The following is a 14,505-nucleotide window of genomic DNA, read 5'->3' as shown; positions in this document are numbered from 1 at the left end:
AGCCCAAATTTCCCCCTGTTTTGCAGTCTGCCGCTCCATGTGTTGCTTATATTTATAGCCTTGGCCGTGGTGTCCGTACACATAATGGTTTTAGCACTGCTGCCATGATTTTCAATGTAAAACACTTTAGAGTGATGGCGATGGATTGTGGATTTTTGTGTTGTTCTTGGGGTTTGAATAAGGGCCGTCAATCGATTAAAAATTTGACCGCGTGCTTGTGAAAACACGAAGGTGATATTTCAAGCTTCAATTGCTCTGCTTGGAAAGTTATTGTTATTTACGTATAGGTCTGGAGGCAAGATTAATTGTGTAACATGTCACGTTATTTTTGCGGTAACTGAATAGAAATGAAATAATGTTTGTGAATAGATTAGCGTAAACCGAATTGAGCAGGGCTACACGAACAGTTAAACTGCTTTAAATATATTTAGTCTATAATTATGTATAGTAGATGATATAATTATTGCACACCTTTCAATTTATTATATTTTCTTTATTTTAACTCACTGGCATACAGTGCCTTGCCGAAGTATTCATCCCCCTTTATTTCAATCACATCTTGAATTGTTGCTGCCTTATTTAAAACTACTTTAAATAAATAAAACAATTACATGAATCTACACTCCATGCAAAACAATGGCAAAACGAAAAAACATTTGTGACAACTTTGCAAATGTATTAAAAATGTAAAACTGAAATTAGCACATTGCATAAGTATTCAAACCCTTTTCTGGGACACTTAAAAATTGAGCTCAGAAGCATTAGCTTTGCATGTTGATGTTTCTACACTACAAATGAAGTTAACCTGTGACAAATTCAATTGAATAAGTATGATTTGGAATGGCACATGCATCTTAATAAAAGGTGCAACAGCTGAAAATGCATATCAAAGTGAGAACCAAGACATGTGGTCAAAAAAACCGAAGGCAGAGCTCTGAGACAGGACTGCATCAAGACACAGATCTGGGGCAGACTTCTGAAATAAATCTGCTGTATTAATCCTTAATGAAAGAGGTTTGGAACCACCAGATCTCTTACTTGAGCTGACCCCCTGTCCAAACTGAGCCACCGATGGAGAAGGGTCTTGGTTAGAGCGGTGACCAAGAACCTGATGATCACTCTGGTGGGATCCATGATCATATATGGAGATGGGAGAATTTACAGAAGGACAAACATCACTCCAACTCTCCACCAATCTGGGCTTTATGGCCGAGTGGCCAGACTCAAGCTTTTGCTCAGTGAAGACACGTGAAAACTTGAAATATGCTCAAGATAAATCTATTTTTATCCCATATTACAGATGTGCTTTTTTCATAAATGTGAATTAACAAAAAATTGCTTTACACTGTCTATTTTGCATGTGTGAGTAGAGTTTTCTTGACATCATTTGTGTTTATTACATACATTCACGAAACCCACAAACATCGACCGAGTAACAAAAACACAAGCATCATAAAAGGGGATAAACATATTTATTTAAAGAATAGGCTCTATTTGCATGCATGTTGCGTACCAAAGGTGCTTTTTTTTTCTCTCTCCAGAGAATGAATACAGAAACAGCAGCACTCCATCTCCGTCCATCTATGGTTTTGGGTCAAATAGCAGCGCACTGGATCTGGTGCTGCGCGGGAGTTATTAGCCGTCCGTGGAGTGTAGCCCAGGGTTACACACGGAACAATGACATGCTTTCAGTCAACACCAGAGACACTAGGACCCAGTGAGGCGCTTTCCTCCTCGGCAGGCTCTCCTAGTTCCAGAGCTCAGTGAGCGGTCTCAGAACAGAGTGCAAGAGAGAGAGAGAAAGAGGCAGGGAGAGAGAGAGAGAGAGAGAGAGAGAGAGAGAGAGAGAAGCAAAGTGAGTGCTCAAGCCTACTTTGGTCACTGCTGAAACACCGAGAGAAATGGAGGGATTAACCAGTCGGATTTAAAAATCTGGAGCTCATGCCGAGGCAGCCAATCGCTAGACAATCTGGATTATAAGGTTTGTGTGTGATTGTTAATTCTCGCTGTAATCTATAGGGGCTTTCTGTTGTGTCAGGAGTCAACCGGCGCGCAGGAGCGTCCGCTGGTACAGAAGCAGCTGGGAGCGAAGGGCTGGTGAGTCTGGTTACGCGTGGGACATGTGCTACTTTCAGTGGGTGAAACATTGTGACAGCGGAGACAGGAAAGAGGGCATCCTCCTGTCACCGAGGAATGGAAACCACCGCAGTTGTAAACAGTCCCGGTTCAGACGTCCCCGAGTGTGAAGGTCTGCCCACCTCACCAAGCGTGACCTGTGCGTCTTCTTGGGTCTCCGCAGCCTTTTTTCTCGTTTGCTTGTTTTATGTTCTTGAAGAACGACTCGCCCGTGTCGGGCTATAGGGATTGTTTGTATTTGATGTTATCAAGTTCAGCACCCGGGGTTCGGCGAGAGGAACTTTGCTCCGAGACTTGTCAACAAATGCAGTGTTAAATTAAGAAGCCACGGAGTGAAGTTTCGATGCGCTCGCTGGGTGGAAAGCAAGGCGCGGAGCTGAAGCGCCGGGCAGCGGGAGAGCTTAAGAGAGAACGAGTGCAGAAGTGAGCCACATTGCTCCAAATGATCTTTAATGCTTAAGCTGAAGAGACAAGGGTTGTATTGTATTGAACGCTGTGCAGTTGGCCATTGCTTGTGTGTCTGTGTGTTTGCCTTGGATATTTTATATATAACAATTTAAACATGGCCAATATCTTTACCTTCATTGGAAATTACGTGAGACTGCAATCTGGGAATATTAAGCCTTTGTTTTTGCAATCTGATAAGTCGCAGTTCTCCAGTTCCAGTGGCTTTTCAATGCACGCAACAGCTGAAAGTCCTGCTCTGAATGCATGCTCTGTTCTGTCTATATCAGCTTTTTGCTTCGCAACTGTAGTCATGTATTCTCTTCGTTCGTCTGCTTTTAAATCAAAGTGTGTTAATGTGTCGGGAAATGGCACAGCGTGTGGATTTCTTGTCATTTCATTTGAAACCAGTCTGTGAAAAGCAGGTTAAAATCTGAACATAACAAGCATCATAGTTCGACTTAAATGAACTAAACATTTTACTATGATTTTAGCTTTTGACGTGGTCTTACTCGGTCCAAGATTACAAGATTTTATTTTCACGGAATGTTCTTTGATATCATGTAGGATCATTTTATGTGGAAAACACAGTAAAGTGGCTAAAAATGACTTTAGCTGGTTTTTCATAGACTGGGTCGCAAATCTAGACTATGGTAACTAAACTGTTTTGCTGAGCTCTGAGATTTCTGCGGTTGTCTGTCTGAAAGTCGCTTTACCACAGTGGCATAGCAAGTTTTTTATTGGAATCTGACATGCTGAGCGTGTGTTTTCCACACGAGTTTCCATTTTCATCTAAAATTCGAATGAAATGCCTTGATAGCCGTGTCTTTTTGGAAGATCTTGGCATGGAGATCGTTTTGCTGGAAATATGAGATCTAAAATTCATAACTTTGTTTTCATATTCATGGTTCTGTAAATACATGCTGTACAGTGTTATTTGTTGTTTTATGTGGATTGGCGTGTCGTACAGTTTTGTAAGTTTACATTACTCTTCCCCCCATCGACAGCAGTTTTCTCCCGACCCTCTGTTTCCATGGCCCCCTCATGCGGTCGCTCCTCCCTGCCTATAGCACGAGCTATCTCCGCCTATGAAAACACAGCGCGTGATTGGCTGATCCTGCAGATGCACAGGAAGTTCAGGGTTTCTAATAACCACCCAGAGACACAGTTACCATAGAGACAAAGATAAGCCCCCTTGCTAAAAAAAGGAAAAAGCCTGCATGTCATCACAGCAGCCTGCAGAAAGCGTCTGCTCTCTCTCTCTCTTGCTCTCTCGCTCTCTCTTGCTTGCTCGCTCTCTCTTCTGCCAGTTTTCCTATTAGCAGCTGCTCAAAGCTTATAGCCCCAGCCTCAGGTTTTCATCTCTCGCAGCTCTTCAGACATACTCTGCACTTAACACGCGCTGTGCTTTTCTTTTTACAGACTTTGCATGTCAATAAAAGTTTGAAACGTTACTCACTCGTGTTAACTTCCAGAGACTGTTGGCAGGTGAGCGTACAAGGCTTTTATCAAATCTAAAGCATTGACCCACGCCCGGAGGGCAAGTAATGTTTTGTGCATCCCCCATCCTTTTTGCCGATGCTGGCAGGAGCCATTTGTGTGATGTGATGTAATGGCAGGCTGTGTGTAATGCTGATACCCCCAGCTGGACGCTAATTGATTTCAGGAGTATTGTTGGTCCGGTGTAAAGACCAAGAGCATTTGAAGGTCTTTCCATCAGTCGTTTTGCCTCGGCTCTAACTCACAAGGCGCCGGGCGGCCCACATTTGTTTTGTCCAGTTCTCTCAGTTTTTTTCAATCTGCTCTGTTTTAAGCGAACGTGTCTGTCAAGTTTTCCTCAACAGTTGGCGGGTAGGCTGTGGGGGCCGGGTCTGAGCACAGAGGAGCTGTTTCGTGTAATGTGTAGAGGGAAAGCAGAGCCGGCGGTGAAAGGGCTTCCTGTTGTTGGAAGGGTTGTGTTATCTGAGGAAAGGGTCTGTTGGCAGGAAATGTGTCAGCCACTTGTTTTCTTTAAAGTAAGAGGATGGCTTGTTTTGTCTTCGGCGGGAGATTTGGAGAGGGGAGGGAAATCGCTATGCTCTGGAACTTTGTGAAATTCGAAACATGTTGCCTTGACAATTTTCCCTCAGTCGCTACGTGCCGCCGTTGTCATCACGGCGTGTGAACAAAGCTGAGATCTTGCCTCTTGAAAGATCTAATATCCTCGAGCAAAACATACAGCAGACACCCTTCGGGTGTCTTTCATATTGAAATACGGTATAAATTCCTGGCCAGAATTTGACTATTATATTTCTGATTTGGCTGTCAGTGCCGTCTTTTTTGAGTCTTAGAAGAGGGTTTAAGCGTGTCCGTTTACAGTCGAGCCCTCCTTTGAGACTCGAGTGACCCTTCAACTCCATCTCACATTTGGCAAAGCATTTGCATTTTGGGAGATTAACCTTCAGAAGTTTCTCAGTGTGGTGGGTGGCTGTCGGCCCGGTGCGTCCAGAGAGCCTGTATTATTTGAGCACGCTTGGCCATGGGACGAGACCGGGGCCCTCTCTGTCCGTCACAGTTGAGAGGTGAAGATGGCCTGCGAAGGAGGTCAAGGCACTTTTTATTTTGAAGCAGTGGAGTGTGGGGCTTCTCGGCGGTGCGTCTCGTCTCTTTTGTCTGTCTGAAATCTTGTAACAACAGCCAGTGGCTTGTCAACGGGCCGAGTTCGCGCCGGCCCTCATGAACATTAAACAGTACGGCAAATCAGAAGCGAGCGCTCGACGAGGCAGAGAAAAATGTCAAAACATCAGACGACCAGACAGGCAAAAAAAAAACTGATGTCACGGGAAGAATAGAAAATATGCATGATGGGTAGAATTTGTGTCACAGCAAGTTTCGCTTAACGCTCTGCTGTTGCTTATTTTCAAGTGAATAAAGAAATGGGTCGATTCAAAAATTCCTATTAAATGTTTTCAATCCGATACGGCCGAATTCTCTAGGGTTGTGAAAGCGTTCGAGTCTGTGATAAAGGTCCCCAGTCAAAACGCATCTCCTCATCGGGTGTTCTGTCGGGTGTGACTGAAAGCGTCACGTCTTCAATCAAAATGAGCCCATACATCTTCACCCCTCCACCGTATCTCTCTTCTATCGCGCTCTTTCCCTGGTGACCTTCAGCTTTTTATTTTATCTCTATCCTAGTGATTAAGTGTCTGGAATGCATGTGATGATGGTGGCAACCTAATGAATGATAGACTTTTGGCTTCAGTTCCTTTGGGAAGCACATTTACTGCTTGCTGGTGAGTTGTGAAGATCTATCTGAACGGGGAAGAGCTACAAAGACGTGCACTTTAATCCACAATTAACTGTTATCAAATTGAATCTAATAGTTAATTATTTGTTCTCGCTCTTCTGTTCATACCCTTCATTTGACCCTTGGCCACCCTCCTACGCCGTCTTTGCTTAGTTTTTGTGTGCTTGCACGTGAGGGAAAAAATAACTGTAAATTTGATGTAAACACTCGAGTCTCCAGCAGAGAAAAATAAGAAGTGTAACTATCGCCCAAATGGCCGACCACTTTAGTCCAGTGTGAGTGCACGGCCGGCACTGAATGGACTGGAATTATATCTCCAGCTGACCGCTGCCGATCAAATAATAACATGCTCCAGATCTGTATTGACACTTAAGTTAACACCTGTGTCAAAAGACCTCATGCTGCAAGAGATGGAAGATTTTTCCGCAAAATGCTCAGGCTGCTGATAAAGCACTTGATTGTGTTTTTTTTGTTGTTGAAATAGTATTGAATTTTGGGGCCATTTGTGCTGCAGGAACAAGTGACACCTGATAGCAAGACATTAAAAAACACTCATAACAACTTAAAAGGCTTGTATCTCACTAAAGCTCCAATCTGTAATTTGTGAAATCAGGCATTAGTTATACAGTTGAAACAATGAAAAGCTATTCATAAAATAATAGACGAATGCCATTAGATAAATAACTCGGATAAATGCCGGTCTCTATTCGGAAATGCATCCCTATTCATCTTGTGATTTTAATCCGATTCACTTTAAATCTAGGGATGTTCAATTGATTTATATTAAATTACATTTCTGACTTGAATGAAGAGTTTAATTGATAGAACAGTTCATTGTTGCTTACAACGTTTCTAGGCAAGACCCTTTATAGAATGTACTTTTAAATATTTGATTTCTTTTCAGTAGATTTATTTGAAGGAGTGATTTTGCTTTGTGATTTTGTTTGCTTGCTCGCTTGTGCGAACTTGCATGTGTGTGTGCTTGTGCATTTGTGCTTGCTTGTGTATGTATCTCTGTGTGTGAGCGTGTGTGTATGTTTGTGTGGTGGGCCATGATTCTGAGACTGGTGGATCAGTTGTTAAGAGAGCTTGCATTGTTCAAACTGATCCAATTGTCCTCTATTCTGCAGACATCAAGGGCATTTAAAAGTGTGGCTGTAGAGCCAGTGGATGTGGTTTATTCCTGCTTACAGTGAGGGACAGACACTCAAGGACACAGGGACGCGTCATGCAGATACCCCAGGTCAGCTTTCATAGACAACAATTCAGCGACTGTAGCAAAACAAAACACTGGCGACTGTTTCAATCGGATATATTAGATATTCTTCTACATTTGTTGTGTGGCGTCCTCACAGGCAGGTTATTAAGGAGTCATATGACACGATTTTGTGTTTCCCTGTATCTTTGAGGTTTTACAAGTTGTTCATGCATATATTAGACACGTAAAATTGCAAAAATGTAAATCACTTACCAAAGGAGATGTTTTATTTAAAAGCGGAGGCTCATCTGAACCTTGCTTAAACACCTTGTTCAAACACGCCCCCACATTTCTACGTCAGTCCGTGAGAAGCGTTGCAGAACACCGCCCAAAATGTATATGCAAAGAAAGAAGATGTTGTTATTCCCGCTGTAGTGTTGTTGTCGCCATGTAGTGGAGATGCTGTTTAAAACTACTTTGTTGGGTCTTCAAAACGAGGACACAATTCGAAAATCTGGGGTTAGGTTTTATTCTCAACACTGTTCAAAAACAGCACAATTCCAAAATCCGAGTGTTTGCAGCACATTTACACCTGGTTGTGCACAAAGGCTGTTTCTGAAAAGTGGGGCAAATCCAACTTTGTAAGGAAAGTCTGCCGCTTCTCACTCACAGCCTGTAAGTACATTTTCGTTATTAAAGAATTTTCAACTGACTATTCAAACGTAAGCTTTTTGTCGGTCCTTCGATCACAAATGCAGAAATTGTTTTATTTTTACGAGGCTGAATCCATCGGGGGCTGGATTTAGCCTTGTATCCTCTGGCTTGTCTCCCCTGCAGCTTGATGCTACATGAAAAAAGTCAATAGAGGTCATTATATTCAGTAACTATGTCCCCGCTGGATGCAACAAATGCCTTGTTATAATATGTTTTATTGACTTTGGCACGTTGCGTCGAAACACAACGTCAAAGGCAGCTCAAAAAGTTTGCTATGTTAGCTAATTGTTAAACCTTTTTTTTTTTTAAATGAAACCTTACCGATCTGTTACGCTCTGCTGGCAAAGTCGTGGCTGGCAAAGTTGATTAATCTGCTCGGTCAAATGCATTTTCTGGAGCATACTCGGGCTTGAACTCGCACAGTACCGGTGACATTTTCAGCTTTCAATATGCTTTGAAGGCTGATGTTCGGATTATGGTAAGGGGCGTCACATTTCTGCCACATGCTTGAGGTATTCCGCCAATCACAACGCACTGGGTAGCTGGCCTATCAGAGCACACATCGCTTTCACGACTATGAGCTTAGTTCAAAATCGAGGCCTTTCAGAAAGGCGAGGAACAGAAGAGCAAGAGTAATGCACAGTATGTGAAAACGAATGTGTTTTTTAACCGTAAGCCACGTAAACACACTGTATCACACCAAATACACACAATAATGTTCGTTTTAGACATCCAATATGACCCCTTTAACAGCAATGCACGTCTGCGAATGGCTTCATATAAACCAGCCACGTTTTTGCTCATTTCTGAGAACTCCCAGCGGAGCTGATGCCCTGATTGTTTGAGAAACCTGACAAGCGCAAACCATCCCAGAGTTCAGCTTGAACACATCCTCACAGGCCGGATCTCATTCGGAAAACTCGAGAGAATCAAGTCATTTCCATCTCCTCTCCGGGTCTATCATCAGTGTCATATTTCATTGATATTGCTTTCATTTTTGTTCTGTCAGGGAGGGCACAGCCCCGCTGTCGAGCATATAAACAACTGTATTTTACGGGACTCTCGTTCAGCGGGGTTGCTCTCTGCTTCATTTTCAGCATACTATGGGTCGAATCATGCACTTTCCTTCACGCAGATACACACACACACCCTGCGCCCAATCACGAGACAGAATCTCTCTTATGTGAATGACTGACACCTCTTAAAGTCAAAACACATTCCGAACATTGTTGACATTCAGGTGCCGAGTCTGCATCGATTTACTCCTCGCACCAAAGCATGAAACAGGTGTTTTATCACAGCGAACGTTGAGGGGTTTTGTCAACTATCTTTATTTACTCAGAAAGTGTTAATTCTTGCTGGTGGCTCCCTTAAAGCTGCCCTGCATTCAGCATTTTTAATGCGCAAACCGTCTCATTCACCACTGACACTACTTCTTAAAGCAATCGCCTGTCCGCCTCTGCTTTCACGCTCTACGCTCGCCTCGCCGCAATAACACTTCTCTTTAGCTTTACTTAGCAGAGTGCCCCCAGTCCACTTGACCTGTTTTCATTCAATAACTGTTCATTTAGCCTGGAAAGGAGGGGGGAGCTTTTATGAAGGAGCTCATCAGATAAAGAGGGCTTATAGCAGTGTTGGTGACTTAAGGGAACCCCTGAGCCCGGCCTGAGCCCTCATTAATGACTCGCAGAAGGGTCCGGCGCTGATTAGCCGAACCCCTCGAATTACCCCGCGCATTGTAACGCTTGTTTGATTTAAATGAAACCCTAGATCGAGTCTTGATTGGGAAAGGACTTGGAGAGCTCTGGGAGAGCTCGCTTTCTTTATTTTAAGTAGTGCGATTATCGCTTCGGCGGACAAGAACTGCTCGTTTTATCAATTGTCAGATTTTTTTGATGTGGTGGTAACGCAGCCTGTCAGGTCGGCACGGATTCTGACAGCCGTGTGAACACGGGTCCGCTGACTGACACATCGCACCAGGTTGTTAAACACCAGACCATTCCAGTGGCGCGAGGGGGAGATAAACGTCCCACTGTCCCTCAGTGTGGGGACAAACCGCGGCCCAGTTGACAGCTCTTTTGTTTTGCACTTCCTGTATTTCTTTATCCTCTCCTCCTCTTCTTTCAGAGTTTTGGTGCATCAGCATCTTGTGAGGTGGACGATCTAATCAGGACGGTATCATTTCTCTCTCCTGCGGCAAACTTTGCTTCGGCAGCACCTGTCAAACGCTCTCCGTCAGAGGAGAGGGTGACTTTGAAACCCAGCTAATGACCCCAGACTGATTTTCTTTATAGATCTTTAGAGCAGAGCTTTAGCGCAGCGTTTTGTCTTGCATGCAGATTCAATTCGAGATTATTTCAATATTATTAGAATTTTTTTAGAAGCCAAACTGATTTTTTTACATATAACATAATAGCTAGCAAAACTGTTCGTATAGATGTGACAGAATTATGCTCTTTACAGTTGACAAGTAAAAGATTAATTTGGGTTTTAAATGATTATTGTGTCCCACAAAATGGTTTTGCTTCAAAGATGTTTTTAATGTGTTTGAGTCCATCCAGGAGTGCCGGTTTGCATTTGCCTATGTTGCCATGACATTATCAACAAGAACAAACTTTGGGCTTGTGATAGTCTCGCCAGTGTTTGTCTTAGATAAGTGAAAAAGCCACATCTTAAGATTCCTACACAACACACCAAAGGAACAGAACAGCACATTGAAGAGACAGACCTCTGTTTGTTTAATATGTGGATTTATTCTCTGTCTCTCTGTCTCTGCAAACACGTTTCCTTATGCTTTGTATAGTTTTAACTCTGTTATCAAAGAAAACAGCTCTTCCACGCCCACCAGGCCACACTGTCCTGAACGATTGGTCATATTTTTCTAGGCCGAAACAAATTTAATTGGAAATGTAATTCTGTTTGCGAAGGCCTGATTAACAGGGCAGCGTTTCACTGGGGACAGTTTACGCCGTGGTAATAGAATGACATGTATAAATTGTCATCTGACACAGAGATTAAGCCAACCAGAGCGCGGTGAACATCAGTGTGGCGTCTTTCGGTTTATAGCCTTAACCTGCTAGCCTGTAAAACCGAGAAGCGTTAACAGTGGTTTTTACCTCAAGGTTACCGCAAGGATCTACTGCAGAATGTTCGCAATCAGCCGTTCCATATGCTGCCCAAGCACTAACTCAGCGTGGACCTGGTGTGCCTTATTCCAAGCGATGGGATGGGGAGATATGCAGTTTTTTAGGTCCTTGGCTGCGCGATATTAACCTCAGCTCTAATTACCTGTGTCAGCTGTGGGCAGAGACAGCAAGGCGTGATATCTTAATGCGCCAGCCCTGGATTCCTGCTGACTCAAGCACGCTGTGTGTTTTCCTGCGCATTCCCTGGCCCAGGACAACGCTACTGAAATCTAAACAAGATGTACTGTATGTTCTCCTCGAGTCCAGCGTACACTCTTAAATAGTTTGTCATTGTCGCTTCCGAATCGCTTTGGAATTTTGCTCACAGGAAGTTTGCGGAGATGAGTCCTCGGGATGGAAACATATGGCAGGCGGTTACGTGTAATAGGTGTGTTGCGGGTTAATTAGCACAGGATAGTGACGGGATTGTGTGTTGTCGTGGCCCCAGCCTCATGCCTTTTGTTTATCTGGCAGGCGATTAGGACGCAGCTGCGTCGGACCGGGTGGACACGTGTGCGCCTACACCTGCCCGCTCATCTCCCGCTAATCAGAGCAGATTACACTTCGCAATTAGTCTCCCAACAGCTCATCACAACACGCCAAGACCAGCACTCTCATCAACTCAAACCAGCCGTACCCGGTGCCAACTGCATAGGATCTTAAGCAAACCCTTAGACTTGGAGCGAGAAAGAGAGAGAGAGAGCAAGGTATCCCTTGTAGTTGTCTTTTCTTCTCTTGCCAATTACACATCTGTTTACAGCGGGTGCGTACGGCCCGTGTGTGGGGATGGGGATTCGAGGGTGCACTCTTCGTAGGGCCGTTAATCTGTCTAGATCGAATGAAAGTCGTCAGCGATGATAAATCCTGCCTCGACCATCAGCTTTGGAGACCAAGCTTTGCCGTTGCTAGGCAACTGTGGCAGAGGAATATTGTCAGATCTTATGGCACCGTTTTCTAACCAAAGCTTTGGCAGAAGGTATAAACACCTGACTCCCTCATATTAGGCGGTCTGTAAGATGATTGTGAGAAGCAAGGGTGTGTATTCTGATCTCCCGCTCGGGTTCGAGGATGGCTATTGGTCGCCTTGGTAGAATTGAAGCGAGGACCCTGGGGAAGGAGCACCCGCTGTGGATCCTGTTGTCCTTCATATTTCTGTTTCTCTCTTTTTCTCCACATAAATTATAGTTTTGTGAAGGGCTTAAACAGAAAAACGTTAAATGAATGTTAAATGAACATTAAAAACTCCTGATCATTCCTTTATTGGTTCCCCCATCAGATCAGATTCCCCTACCTCCAAAATCACAGTTCTTCCTTTAGTTATAATACGTATCGCTGCACACGGCTAAGGGTAACATGACCTGTTTGTTTCCCGTTATAATCCACAGACAATCCCTTCAATTGTGCTTTGACTCATCAGTGTCACGTCTCTGTATTACAAAGCAGCTGTGTTTCACCATTCCTGCATTCATTAAACAAATTACAAATAGTTTTTGCAAATTACAGCTCGGTTCACTAGCGTTTTCACCTGGGTCGAATTTTAGCTTCTGCCACGGCCGCAATTTCCATTTAATAATGCTACAGTGTTAAAAAATGTCAGAAAAAAAACTGTTGACACAACTGTTTACAATTTAATAGCGTTCACCTTTGCACATGTGCTGTTTAATTGAGGAATAAATAATTTGCAACCATTTAACCTTAACTGCAAATCAAATGCAATGAATAGTATTTTAATTATGCTGTGCCAGCACCGGCAGCGCGCGAGCGGTTGCGTATTAATGCACGTGTGTGTACGTGTGTGAGTTGACTGCCTAAATTTAGTGGTGCAGAGAGCAGCTGTTTTACTCACCTCATTAAGGGCTGTATCCTTTACAGATGAGCAGCGATGCTCAGACATTAATTCACATGAAGCAGCGCTTTTACTTTAGAGTCTGATTTCAGATCGGACACTCCCACACACATTTTAGATCGCTGACTTCTAAACATAATGTGACATCAAAATGGACCCCGTTTCTTTTTTAATGAGTATCCTTGGTGTTATTGTGCATGGTTCAACACATTTGTGAAAAAAAACCATTTTCTTTCACTTATAAAACATGCACAATAGGGCCACAGATAGTGGTCGTTCATTGTTCGTTTATGAGACCAAATGCATTTATAAATTGTTAAAGGTTGATCTATATTTGTGAAGACATTTTTATTAAGTTGGTCCAAAACACACATCCCACACTTAAACAAACAGAACGACCTCTTTGTCGAGGCTATTTAACAACATAATACATCTTCTGTTATGAGATGGGAATGAATGTGGGGATATGGTTTATGAAAGGAAAGCAGGTCAAATGAACGGGAGATCTTAAGATTGTTCTTCACGTATTCTCTCTGACATCCTTGGCATTTTTGTGTAGCGGTGATATGGAAGCTGATCCTCTGGTTATACTGTACTGTGAGCTTAATGCAGGAGCACAGCCTGACACTATGATGAATGATAGCTTATCTCACTGACCACAGTTGACCTCGGGGACATATTCAGATGGGTGTGTGTGTGCGTGTGCGCGTGTATGTGTGTGTAGCTATAGCCTTTAAATATGATATAACCCCATATGGGGAATTTGGTGGGTGTCCTCATTTCATAAATTAAATTTAGTTTCCATGTTCACTTTTAGGATTAGTGTGTAGTAATTAAAATGACCTTTATATCAATATTGTAGCCTATATATGTAGATTTAAGGATGCTTGCGTGTGTGTTTGTTAATACAAACAGGTTTCTGTGTTTATGTTCCCTTTCAACAGCTCCTTAAAAGGATAGTTCACCCAAAAACTGACTTACTGTCTTCAGCAGAACACAAATGAAGATATTTGTTATTGTTTATGTGAGACTGTTGGTAACCAAACAACACTGACCCCATTTACTTGCATTGTACGGACACCAAACCACTGTAACCTTTCTCAAAATATCTTCTTTTGTTTTACACAGAAGAAAGTCTTACAGGCTTTGAATGACACGAGGATGAAAAATGTTGACAATGTTTAATTTTGGATGAACTGTCCATTTAACAAACAAAACAAAATACAAAATAAAGTGCAAGTTGTCAGTATGCTGGCTGTATACTGTGCTCTGCCTGTATTTGTGTTTTCATGCAAGCGTGATGGCAGAAATGTGTTTTACAATGTTTTAAAGTGCATTTTAATTATATTCTGAGCTGTTGTGATCTCTTATAGAACTATTTGTTTTTCAAATGTTTTGACACTCTAGGTTCATATACATTCATATACATTTGACGCGAAATAAATCAAATGTGCCATTTACACTTGTATGTACACTTTTATTTAGATATGTGTGTATGTATGGCTGTCACACTATCGGAGAATCACGTCGCGGTTATCATGGTCAAACAAATGACCGGTAACGGTATTATCATGGAATCGATTTGTTTTTTAATGATCAAATAATGGTATCAGTCAAATTCTTCTTACATTTTACTTTATTGTGTGTTTTCTCCCTTTTTGCCATCAGATCACACTAAAAGTTTGAGGATTAGAGA

General features: G+C 42.7%; 1 protein-coding gene across 3 annotated transcripts in view; it reads left to right on the top strand.

Annotated features, from left to right (window-relative positions):
* Positions 1-1,772: 1,772 nt before the first annotated feature.
* The window catches only part of foxn3 (forkhead box N3), a 71,312-nt gene continuing 58,579 nt past the window's right edge, over positions 1,773-14,505 (top strand). The window contains exon 1 of one of the 3 annotated variants that reach the window (XM_079459457.1): positions 1,773-1,981. The gene's annotated coding sequence lies outside the window, so the exon portion shown is untranslated. Of the gene's footprint in view, positions 1,982-2,026; positions 2,098-2,133; positions 2,560-14,505 lie in introns of those variants that run through there. The other 2 variants (XM_079459459.1, XM_079459461.1) reach the window with 2 other exon arrangements.

This window comes from Barbatula barbatula (assembly GCF_947034865.1).
Source record: "Barbatula barbatula genome assembly, chromosome: 6".
NCBI classification, from domain to species: domain Eukaryota; kingdom Metazoa; phylum Chordata; class Actinopteri; order Cypriniformes; family Nemacheilidae; genus Barbatula; species Barbatula barbatula.
This window is presented reverse-complemented; position numbering and strand designations above follow the sequence as displayed.